Source organism: Melospiza melodia, chromosome 9, assembly GCF_035770615.1.
Source record: "Melospiza melodia melodia isolate bMelMel2 chromosome 9, bMelMel2.pri, whole genome shotgun sequence".
NCBI lineage: Eukaryota > Metazoa > Chordata > Aves > Passeriformes > Passerellidae > Melospiza > Melospiza melodia.
The window spans coordinates 3,330,236-3,354,100 of NC_086202.1; the positions used below are offsets into that span (position 1 = coordinate 3,330,236).

The 23,865-nt window shown below is 46.5% G+C and overlaps 1 protein-coding gene across 5 annotated transcripts in view; it reads left to right on the plus strand.

Annotated features, from left to right (window-relative positions):
• CTBP2 (C-terminal binding protein 2) overlaps window positions 1–23,865 on the plus strand; it is a 132,061-nt gene that overhangs the window by 41,822 nt on the left and 66,374 nt on the right. The window contains exon 1 of one of the 5 annotated variants that reach the window (XM_063163021.1): window positions 20,696–20,718. The exons of the other annotated variants lie outside the window; for them this stretch is intronic. The gene's annotated coding sequence lies outside the window, so the exon portion shown is untranslated. Of the gene's footprint in view, window positions 1–20,695; window positions 20,719–23,865 lie in introns of those variants that run through there. 5 annotated transcript variants of the gene reach the window in all.

The following is a 23,865-nucleotide window of genomic DNA, read 5'->3' on the forward strand; positions in this document are numbered from 1 at the left end:
TACATGACAAAGATCAGATAAAAGCAAAACAAAAACCACAAACCAGCAAAGTGGTAGCTCTCTGAGAACCAGCCTTAGTGATTTTCAAAGAGCCTCTGTTAAAGCAAATGTCTGGCTTGGATGAGAACAGAAAACAAGTAAAGCATCAGCTTTTTGTCAGGGAATAGGTGTATACTAGTTTGCTCTAAGTATCTGCATCATGACTATGTGTCTGAATATAATAATCTGGAAAAAAGGGGTGGACAGGGAATGGTGGCATTGAGGCCATGAGGGATTCTGTGGCATCTCTGGTGGGAGGCAGCCCTGTGCAGAAGGAGGCAGAGCTGAAATTAAGGAGGATCACACGATCAGAGGAAAGCCACCACTACCAAACCCAAGGCTGGGTGCCCAGGAAGGAGCACTCTCAGTTCCTTGCACACATTGCTGTGCTTTCAATGAACTGGAACCACTGGGGAAAAAGACTGGAGGGTCCACTTAATAAGGTCCATGAGGACATCTTCTTCTCAGTGTCACAAGAGATCAAGCAGGGTGTGAGACCATGGGAAGAATGGGTGAGAAAATACGGAAAATATGATAATGCTGTTATGAGGGTGCTCAGAGTGTCCCAGGGAGTGTGTGCTGGGGAGGTTAGGGAGGTGATGGCTGCAATAGATTCACACAATTATAGAATGATTGGGTTGGAAGGGACCTTAAAGACCATTTCCACCACTCCTTCCACTAGACCAGATTGCTCCAAGCTCTGTCCAAGCTGACCTTGGTCACTTCCAGGGATGGGGCAGCCACAGCTTTTCAGGACAATCTGTGCCAGGGCCTCACCCCCTTCACAGGGAAGAATTTCTTCCCAATATCCCATCGAACCCTCCTCTCTTTGAGCTGAAAGCCATTCACCCTTGTCCTATCAATAGTCACAGCTTGTAGCCATGTCTGCGTGGTTGAAGAGATTGGGGCTGTTTAGAAAGATCATGTGAGTAAGAGGATTTGTGTGAGAGGTTTTGTAGACTAATGTTTGACATATTTAACCTTTCTCAAAATACGAGAGCAAAGGAAAATCCAATAAAACCAGGGGCGTGCACGGGGCACTCTGCAATTGATGTTTCCCCCCAGTGCCTGCTGAAACCCTGGGAGTGTTGGGCAGCCCCACAGTGCCCCTCAGCCTGACCTGTTCCCTCCTCCCTGCTCCTGCCTTTGGAAGTTTCCCCTTCTCTGTGGACAAGCATATTTTAGCCTGTTTGGCACTGTTTGGCAGCGTGTACTGAAACTGCTTTCCATACTGCGTTAGAAATACGGTCGGTCACAGCGTGTTCTCCTCTGCTACCAAATCCTTGCTGAGAATCTGAAATATTTTGAAGCCACATTCAATTAACGTGACTTCTTTGGGAGCACAGGACTTCTCTCAGTGGTGTTTTCAGCAGCCTCAGTGTTGCCTTTGTCAGACAGAAATGAGTCTTGCACTCCAGTCTTGATGGAAGCAATGGGGAAACTCATAGATCCTGTGGGGGTCCCTGGTTGGGGATGGGGTATGTGGTAAGGGCTGGGATACAGGGTGGTTTGGCTGCAGATTTTGTGGAGGGAAGCTCCACACACATTCTTCTTCCTTATACTTCTTCCTTTGAGCTCAAGAATAATTCTTGAACTGGCAGGGATGATTAATGCATAGATACTGAAAAACATAGTTGGCTTTTTAAAACTGTAGTTACTTGGAAATATGGGCTGGCTGCCATGGATGAGGGTGCTGTAGGAGTTTATCTGAACACAAAATACTGGAAAGTCAAATTTTACAGTCGTTTAATTTGTCCAGTGTTTTCAAATAAGGATACTAAATGAATATATTTAAAACAGTGTTATTTGGGAAAAATATTTATTTGACAGGGTCACTGTGAGTTCACTGGTACAATGCTGGAATAGCACAATATTGTTCAAAGTGGAGATGGAGAGGAATGCCTGCTCAGTTAAAGCCCTGGCAGTGCTGCCCCAAATGTGAGCTTGCAGATGGCAGCAAGTGGCCCTGTCCCTGGGGTGTGTCCCTCAAAGGTGGCTTTTTCTGCAGGGACAGCTTCAGTGGCTCTGTGTTAGAATCACAGAATGGTTTGGGTTGGAAGGAGCCTTAAAGACCATCTAGTTTCAATCCCCTGCTGGCAGAGATGACTTCCACTAGACCAGGTTACTGAGAGCCCCATCCAACCTGGCTTTGAACACATCCAAGGATGGGGAATCAACCATAAGGGATTAATCATCTAATCTGTTTGAAATCTGTGGAAGCAGAGCTCTCTGGTGCGCTTTGTTTGGGACACTGGTGATGGAACAAGGGTGGGTGCTATCCCAGGTGGGCCACATCTCATGGCCACAGCTCTTCCTGTGGTCTGGGTTAGTGAGTGCACATCTGGCCAGAAGAAACAAAGGAGGATCCCTGTCCTGATGGGCAGTAGTTGTGTGTTAACGAGCCCTCACCACGGAGCAGGACACTGCTCTGAGCTTTGTGCCTGGCAGGGAAGATGGTGGGACACGAGCACTGCTGGCCATCGCTGAGACCATTAAAAGGATTCAGAAATGATTTCAGAAACCCTACTTCTGCTAGGAGTCAGGAGCAGCTCCAGCCAAGGCAGCTCGGTGCCAGGAACAGCTCGGATGGTGGAGTCTCCTGCCGGCAGCACCGCTCTGCCAAGAGCTAATCCCCTGTGAGAGCAGGGGAACAAAACAGCGCCGCTCGCACAGCTCCTCCTTGGGCACGGGGAATCGATATTAACCCTGCATCAACGTGAAATTCCCGCTCTGTTTTCCGTGGCTTGCGCTGCAGGCACACCTCCTTGCCAAGGATCAGCCGCCCCAACACGGAGCGCAGGAGTGAGCTTGGCCGCGCTGCCAGGTTTGCTCGCAGGCAAACAAAACCCTGGCACCTCTGCAGATGCCAGCCTGCCTTGCTTTCTGCTCCTTTGGAAGCACTGCTTCTCCTTGGGAGCGGGCTGGCCAGCCTGGAGAGCTGTGGGGACCCACTCCACAGCTCCTGGGCTGTGTGCAGAGCCAGGCTTTGGAGCTGCAGCCCTTATTTTGGTGCCAAACCCAAAGCTTTTGTGCCCAGAGGGTGGATGCGATGCTTGCTTAGTGAAACGGGTTAATGCTTCGCTGGACTCCAACACGTCAATGGCTTGGACAGCTCAAAGCAAACAAAATTCCAGTTTGGATTGAGCTGGCCCAAAATGAAAATCCTTGTTTTCTTTTTTCCTCCTGGAGTTTTGGGCACATTGTGCCCACACGAAGCTCTGTAGTTGGCTGGAGTGGCACGTTGGTGATGTGAAATGATTCCACAGGAAGAGTGGATAAACATTTTTATATTGATGTGTCTAGTGAGGGAAAGTTTGCATGTAGACAGCCTTTAAATTAGAGTTTAGGTGGTCTCTTCATCTCTGTCCAGGATTTTTTCCTGTTTCCAGTTTGTAATCTGTGGGCCAGGTTTGTAAAAGCTTTTCGAAATTAATCCATTCGAAAAATGCAAATAAGAGGGCAGCTGAAGGCAGGTCTTCTGCCTCGGGCAGTGAATTTGGCTCTCGCTTCCAGTGTTCCCACTCAGTTCCCAGAAGAAGGATTTGAAAAGGAGAAGGAAAAAACCCCACAACAGAGGAATTGCTGTAGGTGATTCATAGGGGGATGCTGCTGTTCCATCACTTGTGCTCTGCTCTCTCGGTGGCACGCTGTATCCTTGCCCATGGACACAGCTCCTCCCTTGGCTCTTCTCATCATCTGTAAAGATGCTGCAATGTTTTTACAAGAGCAGAAAGGCATGAAACCATCCTTCCTGCCATCTCATTCCTCAGAGGTTCCCATTCTCCAGTGATGGACCACGGGAATGGTTCTGTGAGCAATCATGGGGTCCTCGAGGAGGAAAATACAGTAACTATATGGATCTTTTGCTTTAGTTATTCAAAGATTGCTTTTCAGTTTTACAGCTTTTAGGTATAAAATGCACATGCTGAAAGGAAATTTAGAGACCAGACAGGTTTAGCCAGTGCCTTCTTCATTCACAACTGGTAAATCCTCAGAGTAATTTTTAGCAGACCTAAAGCGTTGGAAGGGATAATCTTTGAAAACAGGCAGAAGAAAACAACCCTAGTTTGCACTGAATAAAAAAACTAAAAGACGAAAATCCAGTGGGCAAAGGGAGCTTTAAAATGTCCCAGTTTTGGACAGGCTTTGGTCAGCATTTTTGTGGTCCACATGTAGGAAACCAGGTTTCAGGAGCTCCTGTGCCTGAAGAAGGGCTTGGTGTTGAGCACAGCTCCCATTTCACATCTTTTGGTGTTCCTTGGGTACGTGTTGCTGCAGTGTGTGTTCTCCTAGGTGATGTGTACATGGACAGCCTGCTCCTGGGCGTATTCCATGTGCATGAAGCCTGTCTCAGAGCCCTCAGCCTGTTTGTTCCTGTGTGTTTGTAGCCACAGGGAGAAAATTCCCGCTAGCGTTGTTCTGTCAAATGCTCTTTGTTTAAGTCTCCTAAGTTTTCTAATCACTTTGTCTCTTTGTTTTCGAGTCAGTAGTTTTTATTGTGAAAGCCATGGCGTATTGATAACTATTGGGGAAATTCCCTGAGGCTGCTGAGCGGGAATCTGCCTTGATGACAGAGATGCTTCCAATTTTTAAGCAAAACAGCCTGTAAATTGTGCCATCAACTAACAAGTATGGGATCCCTGCTGTGTAATGTGTGGGATCCTGGAGTATTTTTATTTCCAGGGTGATACCCTCATGGTAGCATGTGGAGCTACAGCTGGGCCGCCAAGGAGCATCCTGCTTTGGGAAGATGAACAGAGAATATGTTCCTCAGGATTGCCATGCCTAATTAGCCTCAAGTTCTGGTATTAGGAGATGTTAATGAGCTGCAGCATATAAACTAACCGCAGGAAAAAACCTTTTTAATGGCTCTGCCAGCGGTAGGAAGAGGAGTGCTGCTGGGGGAGCTGACTCACAGCCCAGCACTGGTGGCACTGGGCAGGGGGTGGCCGTGCCCAGCTTGGCCACAGGGACCTGATGGCACCCGTGGGCATGGCCCGTGTTGTCCCAGAGGTACCTCAGAAGTGAGTTTCTCTGAGCTTTGCAAATGCAGGGAAGTCTGGTCATTTTCTGTGAAACAGTTTAATTAGCAGAAAGGTGGCCTCTGTTAGTCCTTATTTTTGTTGATTTTGAGGATGGATCCCTGGAAATGACCAGTGTATCCAGCAGTGCAGGCTAACAGTGCACTGCCTGCTCCTGTTTGAATGTTATACTGCATTTACCCTTAGTTTTCCCTTTTTTTTTTTCTTATAGTGAAGATAAAGGTTTAGAAACAGAGATAGGAGATTTAATTAATTTGTGCTTCTGTATCAAAATTAAAGAGACTTTCAGAGAAGTTCATTCTTTCTGATCCATTTTGACACCTTTCTTAAGATACAGGTGAGGAAGTTGCATTTCCATTGTCTCTCCACAGACCTCCACTGTGCACTGTTTTACCATACCAGCTATTCTGTTCATTATTTCAAAAAGTGCCCTATTCATGGGTGAGCTGAGCTGCTGCAGTGTGAGGTTGTTATTCATCATACTGGAAAATATGCCTTCTTTTTTTTTTTTTTTGTTCCATTGCTTTGAAATTGTGTAAAACAGACATGGGGGAAAAAGAAACAAACCAGCTTGCCAGGCTCTTAAGTGAAATGATTGCATTGAAGAGCAGAGTTGGAGAGGAGCCAGCACAGAACCTCTGATCAGGCAAGAAGGGAAAGGATAACGTGGCCACAGCAAGGGCGTGGGGCTGGAGAAAAGCTCTGAGAGGAAGAGCTAATTGAGGAGGGGATTGAAACAAGAAATGTTTAATAAAAGGGTGTTGGTTAGTTAGTCATGAAGAAAAGTTGTGTGTGTCAGGTGGGAATTGGCAGAGGGAGGTGTTAAGAATGCCTCTGCGGAGCATCTGGTGGACCCTGCTGGGGATGCTGCCTGTACTGCTAACCATGACACTGAGAAATTTAGGCTGAATGTAAAAGAAATTGTATTTTATTTAAAGAGAAAAATTTCTCTAACTTCATGACCCAGAAGTGTCCGTCAGTGTGGTCCCTTCCAGCCATGGAGCCATGGGTTGCTGTTGGGAAGTTGCCTTGGGTGAGTGGATCCTTTGTGCTATTTCAGCTGTAAACTCAGAGTGTGTGTGCTGGAGCTCTGGATTATCGTGCTGGACCTGGAGGAGCTCATCTGTGTGTGCTGCAGAGCTAGCCCCTGGTCCTGCAGGGATGAGCTGCCCGTGTCATCCTCTGCCAGCAAGGGGGACAGCTCCTGATGGCCACTTGCTCCAGCCCGTGGCCATTCCAGATAGGCTTCAGATCAGAGTTCTACCAGAGCCGGAGACATGCATGTGTTTCCAGAATGGATGATAAACTTCTGATTGCTCAGTTCTGATAGCAGTAAAACTGCTGCAGGATGCTCTGCTTGGTCGTTGTGTGGGCAACACAAAGAGGTTCTCTTTGGAAGGTGCTTTCCAAGCCTGACTTTGCACTCTACAGCTGCCACTGGAGATTCCAGAGGCACAGAAAAGTTTGGGACCTTAAAGGGCATCCAGTGTCACCCTTGTCATGGGCAGGAACACCTTCCACCATCCCAGGTTGCTCTGAGCCCTATCCAGCCTGATCTTAAACACTGTCAAGGATGAGGCATCCCCAGCTGGTATGGAAAAGGCCGTGGGACAAATGGGATCCTGCTGAAAATGCCTCTTCTGGAGGCTGAGGGGTGGTGGGACTCAGCTGTGCCTGCAGCAGGGGAGAGCACTGAGGAGTGGGAGCACTTGCACCCCCACCAGAGCAGCCACTGGTGGATGGAACATCTCTCAGAGCTGGCAGCCAGCATGGAAGAAAGCAAAATAAACAAAAGCCATCCCTATTTCAAGCTGTGGTATTTTGACTTAGTTAAAATATTTATCTAAGAAATCTAATGGGGTAATGTAAAAATGTAAGTTTATTAAAGTTCCAAAGAACAGGAAGAACAGACAAAAGGCCTGGGAGGAATACCACAGTGTTTTCATTCTTTTAATGATTATCTGCTGGGTTTTTTTAAGTGCTTGGGGATGAAGGACTTACTGTATTGGTCTGACTACAAAGTACTCACAGAGCCCAAGTGTAACCGTTCTGGGCAGGGCTCATTTTCTGATATCCTGGATTCTTGAGCTCTGTCAGTGTCATACCAGCCATTTCCCATCCTATTTATTGCATCCAGCTTTTTAAGTAATGGGCCAAGTAATGATGGCAGATGCTATAATAATTTTTTTGTTAATGATTTAGAGCTCTATTTGCACAATAATTAATTCTGCACAGTTCCCTGGCACAATACAAGAGGAATGCTCTCCTAACTTTTTACTCCACATGTTAAATGAGAGTACTGAGCCTGGAGGGTGCAAGGCAGTCCAAGGGTGAGCCTGGGAGCTTCAGACCCAGGATTGTTGTAGCCTCATGGGTGTCAGATGAGCTTAAATGTTCTCTGTGGACTGTACTGGATGCTTGGAAGAGCCCACTTGGTTCCTGATGGCAGCACAGCTGGGTTGTAGCTGCTTACAGCAGCAAATGCAGACAGTGCCTGACGATCCCAAACATTTGACCCACCCTTACTGAGGGGCAGATGGATCCTGAGAGCTCTAAAAGCCACTTGAAAGAATCAGCTCTTGGCGTAGAAAAAAAATAAATTATGTTCTCTGTGTACTTCCAGGATGACCAAAGTGGTGTTTGCGTGGGTTCTGTTGCTGCTGCAGCTCCCGGTCACTCCAGGCAGGATGGTTTTGTTCCTTGCTCAGTTTTCCCTTTTGTCTGTTTGGATTTTCAGCTGATGAGCAGAAAGGTCTTGATTCACACTTGGCACAACACAGCTCTGATCTCAGCAGCAGATGCCAGATGCTGCCGGAATACAAAGAAATAATGAAAGTAACCCGAAAAGTGAGTCAGCTGTAGGTGTGATGGGGGTGCCTCCTCTGCTTTGTCTTCCTCTGGCTTTTCTTGCTCCATCCACTCTGCCTTCAGCTTTAATCTCAGCTCCTCGTTTCTCCCCTTTATTCTTCCTCCAGCTTCATTCCCTTTTGTCTCTCTTTCCTGCCTTTTGCCGTTCTCTTACTGCCCACTCCTGTGCCATGACCACGTGGTGGGGGAGTGATGTTCCCCACAATGATAATGAAAAACCTATTTCCCTTCCACTTCAGTTCCCTGGCACCCCCCAGTACCATTTTTAGTGCCATCTCAGCAGCAGACATTTCATTTATGGAAATTCAGAGCGTTTGTTCTTTCTCTAGGCACGACCCTGAGTACTGGTGTCATTGCAGAAGTGCTAACTGCAGCCAGTACCTCTTGGTAAAGCACTGAATCACTTTATTTCTTCATTGTGAATCACTAATTTTATTTTCTCCTAATGCTGTGTGGAGTTTCTCTGGTTCTGGAGGTCACTGGAGCCTTGTAGCTGCAGCCAAAAGCATTTTAAATGGTCATTGTGCAGTGTAGCAATGCCATCAATCTCCTGGGCCATTATTTTATCTAAAAAGCTGGATTTGATATCCATTTTCATGTTTAAAGCAAAATTACTGGCAGGCTGCCATATCGTGTGAGGCACAGAGAGTGGGAACTTGTTCATAAAGCTTTAGTGTGAGTGTGACTGTTACCTACTGCTTTGGGATATTTTTCAGCAAATCAAGACCTGCTGGTTCTGAATGGGGTCTTTCCTTCTGAACTGGTCTTGTTTTATTCTTTCATTTCCAATCCAGTCTGCAGTCTGGCTCAGATAATGATTAGATCTTTTTAATTGAAGTCTCATCAGCATCAAATGCTGGCTTTACTGGAAATACCTGACTTTTGGGCTTCTATATGTATATGAAAAAAGGAAAAAGAAGAAAAAACTCTGAAAATAATAGTGGAATGTAAGTCTGGGGCATATTGAATTAATTTCCTGTTCCACTTCTGCATCAGCTAACCAGACAAATAACCAATTTGTTAAGGGCTCTGCTACTTCCTTCAATCACTTGCTCACAATGCACTTTTTACATTTTATTTCCTGGTTTTTCCATTTGAGTTCCTTACATCCCCTGCAGATCTCTCTGTTTTGGTGCCAACAGCAACATGGCCAGTGAGGGAGGGCAGGCTGTGATCCTGCACCTCCCAGCTGCCCCATCCACCCTCTGGATGAGGGTTTTCTGCAGGGACAGCGAGCTCTTGGATGCACATCCCTTGGAGAATCCAAATTGAGGATCTTCCTGTTGCTGTGTCTTCATTGCCTTGTTGGTGGCAGCAGGAATTGCAGCTGTTGTAGGTGGGTTCCCAGTTTATGGAGCTGTTTCTGAGAGCAGTGAAGTGAAATCCCACTGTGGCATGGTGAGGGGAGAGAGGGAGGTATCGTGGAACCCCAGAATGGTTTGGGTTGGAAAGGACCTTAAAGCCCATCCAGTGCCCCTCCTGCCATGGCAGGGACACCTTCACTGTCCCAGATTTCTCCAAGCCCCATCCAGCCTGGCCTTGGACACTTCCAGGGATGCAGGGGTAACCCCAGCTGCTCTGGGCACGCTGTGCCAGGGCCTGCCCACCCTCTGTGTAAAGAATTTCTTCCCACCATCACATGTCAGGGTTTGTACTGGGAGCAGGATTAAGCAATCTTAACACAGGGCTTTCATTATTTTCCTCTCCTGGTGCATGATGGATTCCTTTGGAGACTGGTACAGCGCTGGTTAACAAAGTATGGTGTGGCTTTTTGCTCCATTCAGTGCATTTTGTGGGCTTATAGTTGTGTGTAGGAAATTGATTCTGGACACTCTGCCAGGGGTGTCATTCCAGAGAGATGGAGGCAACGAGGAGAAAAAACCAAACAGCACTCTGAGTTTCTGGGTAAACTGCCTTAACTGCGAAATGGCTCCTTGCAGAGACACAATCCTATAGGAAAATCTGTAAGAAAAATAAAGATATGTAACCTGAGAAGTCTTGAGCAGAAGTTGCAGAGGGCTCCAGTGTTCTCTGATGGAGAGGGGAGGAAGTACAGCAAGTCAGTTGCAGTGTTGTGGAGCATAATAAATAATTTATTACCACACACTGTCATTGGTTCCTGAACAGCGTGGGACAGACTCTGCTTTCAGATGGTGTCCCCACATTTGTGGCTCTGTGAATATCTGTGATTGAGGACAGAATTTGGGTCACACCCTGCAAAGTCTGCATGTAAAATATTCCAGAGCCACCCCAGAAAACTCTCCAGGCTGGCCCTGTGCTGGTGGATGTGAGGGTGGCAATTATTATCAATCCAATGGTATTTTGGGGTTGACCATAAAAAAACTTTGGTCTAAGGCTGGAATTTGATAAATAAGATTAATTGGACCTTTTCAGTGCTGATACAGTTTCGATGTATAGAAACACACTACAGCCTTGGCTGTCCAAAAAGGGTGGATAGAAAATGCTGATTTATAGAGTGAGCTCAGTAGGTGCAGTGGGTTTAAAAATCCTTGTCAGGGGGAAATAACTTGGGCAACTTTTTACCATTTGAGTTTCTTTTTTGCAACAAAGCCAGAAAGTCAGTGGGAAACTGGGGAGGGAATAAGTGTGAAAAGCAGCAGCAGAAATCTCCTAATTTTCTGGTAATTGTGAGCTTTCAGACCAGCTACCACAGTAACTTTTACTTTCTGGTTTTCCAGAAAGTAATAATTTGTCATACAGTAATAATTTTAAATTTGTCATGCTGGAGGGAGATGCCAATATCAAACTGAAAATGAACTAAATGCTTTTTGATTGGAATTGAAAAGGAAGCGTTTCCTGCTTTAAGCTAAGTTTTAATTTAACCTAATTACACAATAAGGCAGTCAGTGTTTAGTTAATCATGAAAGGTGAAAATTCAGCAGCAAGGCAGCAGGCACATCCTCACCCAGCACATGGTGTGAGCTCTGTGGGTTGGCAGAGAAATATGGAATTCCTGGCTTTACAGGTTTACGTCTGAGTGACTCTCCATGTCCCTTCATGTGCTTTTCCCTCTGGGACTTTTCCAGAGCTGTGTTTAATACAGAACTGCTAGGACACCCGTGAGTTATGGGATAATAATTCCGTGTCAGATACTGGGAGAGTGAAGCTTATTTTACAAGAATGCCCTTTGATGGAAGTAGGGCCCCTAATTCAAACTTGAGTGCGTTCTGAGAGACATCTACATGCACACAATAAAATCCAGGGAGAACAATTTGCATAGAAAAGCCAGGAAACAGCTGGGCTTGCACACAGCTCAGATTTTAGGGGTGGTTTTCTGGGGGAACAAGGGAAGAGTCAAGCAAAAGAATTTAAAACCAGACCATTTTTGAGGATTTTTTATAATATTACATATGTTAGAATAATTTTTAAAAACACAGCTGTGTGCTGGCTGCCTAAACCAGGTGGTTTTACCTTACATTAATATTTAGATTGTTGTTCTTTGTAATTATCAGCCAACAGTAATGGTAACAGAGACTTACTTGTCTGGCTCATATATGTCTGTATTTGCTCTTACTTTAAATTCTTTCCCATAGATACAATTCAGCACAATCAATGCCAACAAAATTATTTTGAAAGCAGATTAGATTAAATATCTCATCCCTTACTGAGCTTCCCATTGGCATGTGAGATGATCCTTAGAGAATTAAGATCTGTTTCAGGGACAGAAATGTTCACATGAGATTGCACAGCCTCTTGCTGGCCATTTTTTCTTTAAGTATTTGACAGAAGTGCCTGGCCAGGCTAAATTCAGCTGTTTTTATATTTGGGAAGGTTGATGACTAACACCAGAGGGGGGGAAAAACTATCTGGGAAGTGTTTTTGTGTACAAGCTTGTAGGTGGTTTTATTCCAGGTTGTCTTGCTGGTGACTTGGGGCTTTCCTAGAAGGATGTCACGGGATCATGGGAGTCACAGATTGGTTTGGGTTGGTGGCAACCATAAAACCCATCTAGTTCCAATCCCCTGCCATGGACAGGAAACCAGGCTGGACCAGGCTGCAGGTCAGGGAAGTGTTGGGATGGGACAGTTGTGTGAGCTGGACCATTCCCAATCCCTGCTGACTGGATTCTGCATTGGGAATATCTCAGATTTGGGGTTGATTTTAAGTGGAGGTGTGCTACTCTTTGGTGCTGATTTAAGCCAAATCCTTGCCCTTACAGAGCCAGGAGGGTGTTTTGAACTGGGAGATGAAAGGATGATGTGGGCACCGTGGGTTAGAGTGATGGGATTTGCACTCTGGGCTGCTCCCCAAAATTGCAGTGCAGGGAAGGCAGAACAGCCTTATCCCCTTGTTCTTCCTCATCTCCTGGATACCTTGAAGCATCAACCCCATCATCCAGAGACACACCCACACCTGCTGATGAAACTGTGGCAGCACTAATGGGTTCACTGATGGCACTTGGAAAGGAGCCCTTCTTCCCTGGGTTTTGGTGTCCATCCCACACCCCTCTCTGCAGAGGTAGAGCCAGGTCTGGTCATGCACACCAGGTGTCTGTGGGATTTGGACCTCAGAGTCCTGGAATTAGGATCCTACCGGGCCTTTACATTGTGTTAAAGCAGGCTGGTGCAGATTTGTGCCTAATAAATATAAAGTCTCAGCTTCCCCCTGCTCTGCCTGTGGCCAATCCGTGGTTTTTATAATCAAGAATAAGTCCCAAGACTGGAAAGCTGCCCACCAGAGCACTGTGATTCCAGATGGTTTAGGGTGATAATTTTGTATAGGTTTATTAGGGTGATTTGGTATCTTTGCTACTTCATGTACTTACTGTAGCAAATAATTTAATGGAAAACAAGCAATTGCTGTGAGTCTGGAAATAAAGTCTGGGAGTTTCCTATTGTTACTGCTTTTGTTGGGTTTATTTAAACCTCGAGTCACTCTTCTTAGCCCAGCAAAAAAGGGAAGGGGGACGACATAGTCAGCAGTGATTTATTTCTTTAATGCATTTTTAATAAGCAGACCCCCAAGAATGAAGCAGTGGTGCATAATTACATTACCCTGGCCACAAAACTTGGGCTGTTCCCACTGTGAGTGGGTTATTTAACACCTGGTGAGCAAAAAGTGAGTGCCCTGCTAGGCTTGGAAGCTGGCACTGACTCTGGGGCTCGCATCTATTCTCTAGCAGCAGTTTCTCAGCTGCTGAAATGTTTTTGCCTGGACTTTGCACCAGGGGCTCCTGCAGCTCTGGTGCCTCTCCTGTGTCCCTGCCCTCCCTCTCCTGTGCCCTTCGTGCACTTCCTTCAGAGGAGAGGCTGTGTGGAGAGGCAGGAGCTCCTTTCCAGATTGCAGTCTCCTAAATTAAAGCAAGCCAAATCGATTTGAATATTACATTTGCCTACAAGGACCTCCTGCTAACTCCTGTGTTTTTCACAATTGCGTTTTCCTGGTTTTGTTTAGTTTTTTTCATCTTTATCACTTCCCTGCTGCTGACTAAAGGAGCTACACAACAGGGGAAAGTGTGACTAACTCACTGCCTGCACAGGGGAAAGAGTGAGCCTGCTTCTACACATGCTGGTGATAAATGCACAGAGTAAACAGAATAGAAAAGTGGAGAAAAACAGTGCTTTTTTTCTGCAATCTCTTTTCTTTTTTTTTTATAGCAATGTTAGTCATTCCTTCCAGCAAGTACAGGTTAAAACAGTTTCCATCATGAGATTTCTTGCAGGAGAAGCAGTATCAGCTGAAAATTTGTGCTTCCTTCTGAAATTGTTTTTCATGTCTCTTGTTGTGAGAAAGTCCAAAAAATGTTTTTCCTCTTATTTTCGATGTCTCCTTTGGTTTGACAGCAAGTCACAGAGATGCAATTTTCCTCTTTCTCCCATGTCCTGTGTCATCTTGGCAGCTATTTCCTATCTCAATTGGGAAGAGAAGGATTTAATCAACGGGAAAAGGGCAGGGGGATTCACCCAGGAATAGGTTTGAAACTGGTTTTAGCTTTGGTTTAAATGGAGTAGATTCCAGATGACGTGGTCCCTTTAATTAAGGGACATCGTGCCCTTGTTTTAAAGCCTGCTGAAATCAGTGGAAAGATGCCACGGACTTCAACGGGCTCTGGAGCAGGTCCAGTCTCCTTTTGTGGTATAGAAATGCTTCTTCAACAATTTAAGAGCTTGGAGGGGCTGAATCAGAAGCCAGCAAGTGACCTGCTCATGTATTAGGTCAGGAAACAGGTCTGAGCTCAGCCCCCACTGATTCAGGTGCTAATGAACTGCCCTGTTTTCCCTCTGTGTCGTGTTACAGCAGACCTTCTTTCCTATTTTTCCTTCAAGTATCCCAGCACGGCTTTGGAAGGGGAAGGGAAATCTAATTTGTGTGTAAATACAGTATTGTGGTGTTTGTTTAATGCCTTTGTTTGCTTTGAAAGTTCGTCCTGTACTAATGAATTTACAAAACCTACATTATCCATAAAACTGTCGCTGGTGCAGAATCCTGTAATAACTCAGATAAAGTATTTAAACCACGAGTGAGTTTGCTCTATCCTTGAGTTGATAAATTGTGTAGCTTCATTTGGTAGGAATCAGCAATTTTATGTGGCAATTAATTTTAACGGCAGTAGGGAGCCAAAGGACTGAATTTTTATCCTTGGTTTTCTGCACATGTAGGGGAATATCCTCGTGTTTACTGTTCAGGTTGGTGCCCTGGGATACAGTGTGTGTGTGTGCAGGGAATGGCACTTTACAGCCATTATGGCCCCACTGCTCCAGTTCATGGTCCAACCCTCAGGATAAACCATTTTGGGGATTTCTCATCTCTTAAAATATGTCAGGAAGAGGGCAGATGGCCAAAAAATCCCTTCCCAGAATCTGTGTTGCTTTTCCCCTCTCTACTGCATGAACTTGCTGGTTGCCTTTTTTATTGTTTAAGTCACCACCATCAGGGATGATGCCAAAATCATGAACTTGGAGTCGGAGAGGAAGAGATCAAGTTTTTCTGAAGTGATTCCCATTGTTTGTTTTCCCTTTGCTGGTCTCTGATATCCAGCCTGGAAACATCCCGTTTGTACAGTTGGCTGCAAAACTGTAATTGTGTAGGGTCTGACCTGGGAACCAGGAAAGCCTTGATTCCAATCTCAGCTCCTGCCACCAGAGGTACATAGTGGAGCAAGTCATTTGACTTGATAATTTATGTGTGTGACACTGGCTGCATCCTCAGCAGTGTGCACCCAGCACCGGAGTTCCCTAAAGCTAAAATCTGTCTTGAGGCAATAAAAAATACCACGGGAGGTAATTTGAAAGGGATTTATTTAGGATGCTCTTAAGTAGCATCCACATTTTGGGCTTCTGCTGTTTGTGAAACAGGCTGGAGAGATTTGGGGACATTTCTGCGAAAAACCTGACAGACATCATGGGGTAAATAAAGGTTTTATCATAGAAACAAAGGAGTTGGTCTCCTCTCCATGAGCGTGGAGCTGTTGGTGACTCTGTGGGTGCCACCAGGGGTTTGTCCATGGCTGGGTGTGGATTTCCAACATCATTTGTGTTACAGCGGTTCCCAGAGTGGAGTGATGGCTCCAGAATGAGGTTTGGGGAAGTTATGAACAAGGTCGTGAGCCTGATGGAAATTTCATTTTGTTCCATATTTATTCCGCTGTTTGGGGTTACACAGAGCTACTGGTCTGTAAAATGAGGTCGCAGCCAGGAAAGAAAGTTTGGGAGCTGTTGCTTTAGAGCTTGGGTTGAAATTAATTATTTGTGTACCTCAGAGAGTTGTACTTATTTTTAAACAAGGCAGCTGGGTTAGAAAGCAGTGGGAATTCATTGTGAAACACTTTGTGTGATGGCCAGCCCTTGAACCTTGCACTCCCTTGGTGCACCACCAACCAGAAATTTAAAATTGGCTGCCCAAAGTTGGCTGTGTAGTCACCCCGATATTTCATCGTGTTATTTCAGAAATCCCAGTGGCTCCAGATGCTCCAGGGCCATGGAGGAGTTCATTGTAGTCACAGTTGGAAAGGTCTGGTGTAGCTTGTGTTAAACTCCCACATGTTTAGACAGGAGAAAGGTGGATACAGAAAGGAAGGCCAGAATAATACCGGTTTGAGAAGGAAAAGTCTAACCAGTGTGGAATTGGATGTGAAAAATGCAAAACCAAAGGTGTCAGCTTAGTGTCTTCAAAGGAAAATGTTATCTTATTTTTTCTAAGATGAAAACACCTATGAAGTAATAATCTTTAAAAAGCTGAGTCCTCCTCACACACCAACTCAAAATGCTGATAATTTGCAGAAAGAAAAATCTTTATTTTCATGCACAAAACCTGTGGGCTGTGTGGAAAGCAAAAATCTGATAAAATAGCTGAGCCAGGTGCTTGAAAGTGCTTTTCAAGGAGATTTTTCTGCCCAGGTGCTTACATATGCTTTCCAAGGGGGATTTCTCAGTTGGGTCCCTCTTCCTGACAGCTTCCCCATCACCCATTCCCCCTTTTATCTGAGCTCTGTCATGTCCCCACCACCCTCCTGCTCTCCTGGTTCTGTGTTGCAGGATTATTTTCAAGGTGAATGTTTATATGCAGGCCATGTTCATGAGAAGTGACTCATCTGTGTAGCTTTTGAGTCGTGCAGTGCTGACTCTGGACATATATTTGTTTTTGTATTTGTTGCTCCCTTCTGAAAAAATCCCAAACAAATATTGAAAGGTGTTCTGCTTAGGCTGGAATGGCTAATTCATCTTTAAATCGCTGTGCTTTGGGAATATTTGGTGGAGGGAGGAAGAGCAGCCCTCCCTCACCATGCCTGCCCCAGGGATGCCACATGGGAAGCTGTAGGTTGCTTTTGCTCCTCCAGCTGCAGACTCAGCATTTGAAGGAGAAATTCTGCCTCATTTTTATGGTTTGACTCGTGACTTTGTTGTTGCATGTTCTGAGTTCCAAGGAGGAAAATAAATGGCAGGAAAGGAAAGGAGAGTAGGATATCCATATGCTTCCTGCATGCTGGGGACTCGTGCTCCATGTTAGCTGCTGATAAGGAGGTTTTAAACCCATACGTATTAAAATGTGGCACATGGGTAAGCACTGGGAAAAATAGATGCATTTTTTGTCTTTAAAATCGCCATTCCCTGGCAAAGACTGTGCCATTTGGGACACCTCTGCTCTGGAGACTGGCTGAGAGGGCTGGTGTTGTTCAACTTAAAGAGAAGAAGGCTCTGAGGAGACCTTGGAGTCCCTTCCAGTACCTAAAAGTTCTCCAAGAGAGCTGGAGAGGGGCTTTGGGTGAGGGCCCAGAATGACAGGACAAGGGGGAATGGCTTCAAACTGACAGAGGGCAGGATAAGATCAAGTATTAGTAAGAAATTCTTCCTTGTGCGAGTAGTGAGACTCTTGAAGCCCAGAGAAGCTGTGGCTACTTCATCCTTAGAAGTGTTCAAGGCCACACTGGACAGGGCTTGGAGCAGCCTGGGACAGTGGAAGGTGTCCCTGCCCATGGCAGGGAGCGGGAATGAGATAAGCTTTGAGGTCCCTTCCAGCTCAAACCAGTCTGTGGTTATGCTGCAGCTCTGTGTGTATGTGCATTGCTGCTGGTCAAGGTTTGGAGGCAGCCACTTCATCCATCTCTCACTTCAGTCAATAAAACATGTTTTAATTAGGAAAGCCTTATGTCCATCCTGTTCTCTGTCAGATGCACCTTCCTGGTCCTCAGGAAGGGCAGTGTTCATGGCTCAGTCCCCACTCAGCTTTAAAATGCTGAAGCTTCCATATTGCTCCTTCCTGCACTCTCCTCTTCATTCCCCAGCTTCAGCCTACTCTTGAGAACTTTGCATTTTTGGGGAGCTGAAGAAATTCATCTCCTGGGTTCCTTTGGTGACTCTGTGACCATGGGTGCAGATGTTTATGTTCAGGAGTCCCTGAGCTCCTCCCTGCCTGCAGTAGGTCCATGTTCACATTGATATTGTACAAACCTCAGCCTGTGTGACCGTTTTCCCTGCTGGCACTTCAGATGGTGCCTACGAGTGCTGGCAGCCACGGCAGCGGCGTTGCTGTGGGCTGCCCCAGAGCAGGGATTGTGTTCTCTTGCTCCCTAGCAACTTGGTGTGCTGGTTCAATTACAAAGGGCTCGGGAAAACGCGCTCCATCTGGTTTTCCAACCCCAGATGCGACCACCCCAAAGAGTGATCTAATTCTTCTCTATATAGACTTGAAAACTTCTCACCAGTTGGTGGTGCGGGAAATCAAATGAGAGTCCTTAGGAGCAATAAGATCCACATGCTGGCCTGATTGCACATGGAGCTACACTGCTGCTCCTGCTCCAGTGTGTTTGCAAGGCTGCTCTCAAAGGCGTATTGTTAGGCGAGGGGAAAACCCACAAATCTTAATTTGAGAAATAATTTAATGTGGGCCAATAATTAGCTATTCACCATTGGGGCCCCTTCGTGTCTGTTGTGGTGTGTGAGGAGAAGGCGGGCAGGGCTCACAGGCAGCCTTGGTCTGTAGGCCAGGGGATGTGGAAAGGGGTGATATCTCATCCTGCTTTTCAGTACAGTCCTTTTAGTCTACACTGGATCATCTGAGAGGGTTATTCTTGCTTTAATGTGGTTCAGGTTTTATTTTAAATAAGACCAAAAAAATGGTGCTGCTTTCCACCTCTGCAGACTGAATCAGGATGGGACAAAGGGGAATGGTATTAAACTAAAAAGGGGAGATGTAGGTTAGATATTGGGCAGGAATTATTCCCTGTGAGGGTGCTGAGGCCTTGGCACAGGGTGCCCAGAGAATCTGTGGCTGCCCTTGGATCCCTGAAGTGTCCAAGGCCAGATTGGACAGGGTTCAAAGCAACCTGGAAGGTGTGGAAGGGTGGAGCTGCATTATTTTTAGGGACCTTTCAAACCAAACCCCTCTATAGTTTTGTGGTTGTGGGGAAGGAGAGGCAGAACCCCATCTGGGGAGTTACTGAGGAATGGAAGAGTTTCACACAACCTTGACGGAATGCTGAAGCATAAAATTTCCTTCCTCCTCTGTTCTGCAGAAGATGCTATCCTGAAATTCCTGGTTTGGGAATTTTTGTTGGCTCTAGGGCTCGGGATCAGACCATTATCATTTTAAGCTTGTCCTGAGATGCCAGCAGCTCGTCCTGCCTGGCCGGCCTTGCGCTCTTCTACGCGTGAAGAGCAAGGCCGGGAAAGTCTGCAACCAGCACTAGTCCTACACACTTAGACCTTCAGACTGAGCTTTATCGGGGGTGTGCCAGCCTTGAACACTGTCTCTACCTACTGGAGTGAGCCCTGGTTCGCAGCGGGGCCGTTTTCCGTCGGGGTTTCCTGTGGGAGCCCCGAGCCGCGCACAGGAAGCGCGGCCGGGCCTGCGGCCATTGGCCTCCTGGGCGGGCACAGGGAGCCGTGCCAGGCCCCGGCCGAGGGCACCACCAGAGCCCCGGGCAGCCACAGAGGTGCTCCTGGCAGCCCTCAGGAAAAATAAAAACCTACAGAAAGTCACGACCCCTTGGGACCCGTGTTTTGTCAACAAATCGAGCGGGCGCTATTTTAAGCCGCTATGTACCTCACGCTTCCTGTTTTTCAGAAGAAACTTCTTGTTTTTTTGCTTTTATGTTGACGGATTTATTTTAACGGCTTGTTCCTGAGCCGGTGTGAAGGACTTTTCCCTCCCACGAGGAGGGAGGGAGGGAGGCTCCCTGGGGTCTGCCAGGGGGAAGGACAGCCTCATCCTCCTCACAGGGGCTGCTCAGGGGGTTCCTGGTGCACCAGGGGGACTTGAAGGTGGGCAGCTGTGGGGCAGCTGTCGAGGGGACAGCGCTAAGCTGAGCCATGTGTGCTTCTCTTTCGAGGAGCTGTGGCCCAACCAGTAAGGACAAAGTAAATAGTGTTCATTTCCTGCTGACCTTTTAACACCAACAGATGTTTTCTCTTACAAGTACCATAGGCCACTTCAGTCCCTGACCTCATCAAGTGGGCTGCTGCCGTTTTCATGCTCGGCAGTCTATAAAACTCCTTATTTAAACTGTTTTGTTGAGACCTGCCTGCAGAAGTGGATCTCCTACCTTGGGCAGGACCTGTGTGCTCCTAATTAGAAATGTAGTATTTCTGACTTTCTTTTCTCTGGATGGACCAAGCACTTCCTCCTGATTTTTGTCCTCACTGGAGGATGGCAGATGTTTCCTGTGATGGGCTCTATCAGGCAGCTGGGGGAAGTGAGTTTCCCTTTATAACATTTTCCCTAGCATTCTTTGCACAGGTTGGGTTTGAAACCCTGTGGCTGGAGCAGTAACTCCATCACCTTTATCCCTGTTTGTGATGGTTGAGCAGGATGAATGGAATCTTGGAATCCCCTCCAAGCTCAGAAAGTGAAAGAATGGCAGTACTGGGTCTTTCATCTGTGTGGAGCCATCCCAGGACCCACTGGTGCCTTCTCCTCTCTTCCCCATGGGTCTTGGTCCTGCCCAAGGGAATCAAGAGGATTTCTGCTCCATCCTGGTCTGCTCTGCTTGGAGATCACATTGGTGTTGCGTTTTTACCATGGTGTCTTCCTCCCTCCCACACCACCTGTGGATGGTGATGGGTGGGGATCTCTGCAGGAGCTGAAGCAATTTGGAATGCAAATGTGGTGGGAAGAGCAGTTAAGCTCTCATTCCTGACAGGGGCCTAGGAACATGCAAGTCTGGCCATGACTTCTGTGCCCAGGAGCATCAGAGATGCCTAGTTCATCCAGGAGACATTTAAAGGTGATTTCTCTGGTGGATTTCCTGGTCAGAGCCTGTGTTCTTCTGCCAGTCCTGCCTGGAGACCATGGGAGCAAGCTCTGCAGTGAGGTAATGGAAGAGGGAAATGTGGGGGCTGACTGGTGTGTGTACCATCCATTCTTTGGAGACCTTTCCCTGTTGGTGAAGAGCCTGTTTCCAAAACTGATGTGGCAGTAGTGTCTCATGGGATGTCATCAAGCAGGATGAGATGTCTCTGTGATGAAAAAAGCTCTGTGTGGTGCGTGTGGGCCAGTTTATTTGCTGTGCTGTGCAGTGCAAAATTTGTCCTGGGTTCAGAGAGCAAATCACAGAATCCTACATTGGTTTGGAAGAGAACTTAAACCCCATCCAGGCGTGGGCAGGGACACCTTCCACTGTCCTGGGCTGCTCCAAGCCCTTGGATATATAACCTTGGACACTTCCAGGTGTCCAGGGGCAGTCACAGCTGCTCTGGGCACCTTGTGCCAGGGCCTCCCCATCCTCACAGGGAAAAATTTCCTCATAATATTTTTGGTCTCCTTTACCTTTCCTTTGGGGGACATGTGAGGTATGAATAATTAGCAGTGTGATTTTCAGTTACTGTGTTATGCATCTGGAAAGGGATGTATGTTATTCCAAAGTTCACAGATTTATCTTTAAAAAAGATAAATCTTTAAATCTCTACTCTTTTTTAATAGCATACGGAGCATAAGTTGATAGATACTCCCAGGTTGTCACTTGTTGGGTATTTTGTCTTTCTCTAAGGAGATACTTTGTTTTGTATTTGTTTTTTCAGTACTCTTTGTTTGTACTTGGTGAAAGATGTTCTGAAGTTTTATTTCATGAGTTGAGATTCTATCCAAGAGCAGCATTTCTATGCAGGACAAGGGGAAACAAACCCTCTGTGAGTCAGGTTACCCTCCTTTTCCTGTTAAATCAAAAAGAGAAGAATGCAAATTCTTAAAAATTCCTGACTACTACCCAAACATTACCATTTTTAGAGTTTCAAGTTTAGAGAAAATGACTCACAGGCACTTTTAATAAAGGATTGCTCAAAATAGAGTGGAGTGTGATTCACATTAAAGAACGAAGACCCAAGAGAGGCAACAAAGAAGCCTTTAACCTGATGCTCCCTCATCCCCATGAGGATATTGGGAAGGGGATGGTTGGGATTCTCCTCCTGGCACCTGGTGTTGGGGGAGCAGCATGCAGGGATCCTGCCCATCTTGTTCGTTGGGTTTTATTGGTCACTGTAATTAGGCAATGCCTAATTGTTGAAGGCAGCCCTGCGGATGACACCTTTGAGGCTGAGGTAGAAGCAGATCTGCAATCACAAACCACCCCTGCCTTTTGTTCCCCAGCACTGAGCGTGTGTCCAGCGCCACACTGGGCTATTCTGACTTTTAGGGTCACCGTGGCAAGAGAGATGTCTCATCCACAGCAGTGTGCTTCCTAGAGGGACCCGGAGTGAGGAGCCAGAGCTGGCTCTACCTGAAAGTGAGGAGCACTCACAAAAAGCTTGTAACACAAGCCTTGTGAGAAGAATTGTTTAACAAATAGCCAGATAATCTAGTTTGCCTTTTCCACAGTCAGCCTTTCCCAGGTTTAGCCTTGCAGAGATTTTATCTTGCCAGTCTGCAGAGGTGGTTGCTGGTTGTGGAAAGCATCCCTGACTTACCAAGTGGATTACTGGGCAAAATTGATTTTACTTGGTACATTCATATGCTGAAAAGCAACATAATAGCGTCTGCTTTGCTGCCACAGCAGTGAGGGGGAAGTGCCCCAACATGTGCCGGAGACCCTACACGAGGGTGAGAGGCAACTGGACCATATCCATCACCAGTGTAATTCTGACAGCATCGTTTTGGCTGACTGAGCAGGACCTGCAGACATGCCTTAGGTGTACGTGCTGATGTATATTTTGTGGCTGTCTCTACTTAAGTGCTGTACATTCCCTGTGAGCTATGAGAGCAGAGACCTTCCCCGTGCTCCTTGCAGCTTCTTCAGTTGATATATGGTGTTTTCCTTCCTTTTTGTCAAAGTGTCCTCTGTCCCAGAGATAATGCAATTGCTATTCAGTGCCGTGCAAATACTCTTTTGTATTTGTATCTCTTTTCTATTTAATTACACTGTATAAATGTCCTCGGTAAATTTGATAAGTTGGGTGAAGGATATTGATTTTCGAGTCTCTCTTGTGCTGGGCTTCTTGTAGTAGCAGCAGCCGTTCCCCAGGCCTGTTTCCTGAGGAGGTTTTGAAGGTTCAGTGTTTGAGTAGCTATGGATAACAAAGGAATTTCTTTCTCTACACTCACATTTGATCTGCTGATTGCAGGGTTTAAGGCCAGGGAGAAAACATTGTGTTGGGTGCTTTGTTTTTTAAAGCCTTAGACTCACATCTTCTGCACAAGCAGGTGGGAGGGGAAACCAAGAATAGAGCCATTGCCTTCATTCCTGTAAATAAAGCTACGAGCTCTGGGATGAAATGAGAAGGGGATGCTCCCAGGGTCAGATGAGGTCCTGGGGAGCAGTGGGAGGATCCTGGAAGTGTTCAAAGGCAGGTTGGATGGGGCTTGGAGCAAGCTGGTCTAGTGGAAGGGGTTTGGAGCTATCCAGTGTGTAAGGTCCCTTCCAACCCAAATTGTTCTGTGATTGCCTGATTCTGGGGTTTGGAGCTATCCAGTGTGTAAGGTCCCTTCCAACCCAAACTGTTCTGTGATTGCCTGATTCTGGGGTTTGGAGCTATCCAGTGTGTAAGGTCCCTTCCAACCCAAACTGTTCTGTGATTGCCTGATTCTGAGGTTTGGAGCTATCCAGTTTGCAAGGTTCTTTCCAACCCAAATTGTTCTGTGATTGCATGACTCTGGGGTTTGGAGCTATCCAGTGTGTAAGGTCCCTTCCAACCCAAACTGTTCTGTGATTCCATGATTCTGGGGTTTGGAGCTATCCAGTTTGCAAGGTTCTTTCCAACCCAAATTGTTCTGTGATTGCATGACTCTGGGCCTTGCAGCTGGGCAGGGCCCCCCTCACCCCTCCATCACCCCGTGGCTGACAACAGGGCAGGAGGGGAAGGAGGGACCAGCGAGTGTGTGGGGAGGCAGAGAGGAGGGGAGGGAATTTTCAGGGCTAAAAGGGGAGGACCAATGGTCTATTTTTAACTGCAGTTTTGAATGTGAAGTGTCACCGATGTTAAAAAAAGCTCCTGGTAAATGGTGGGGAAGATGCAGGCGATAGTGCAAA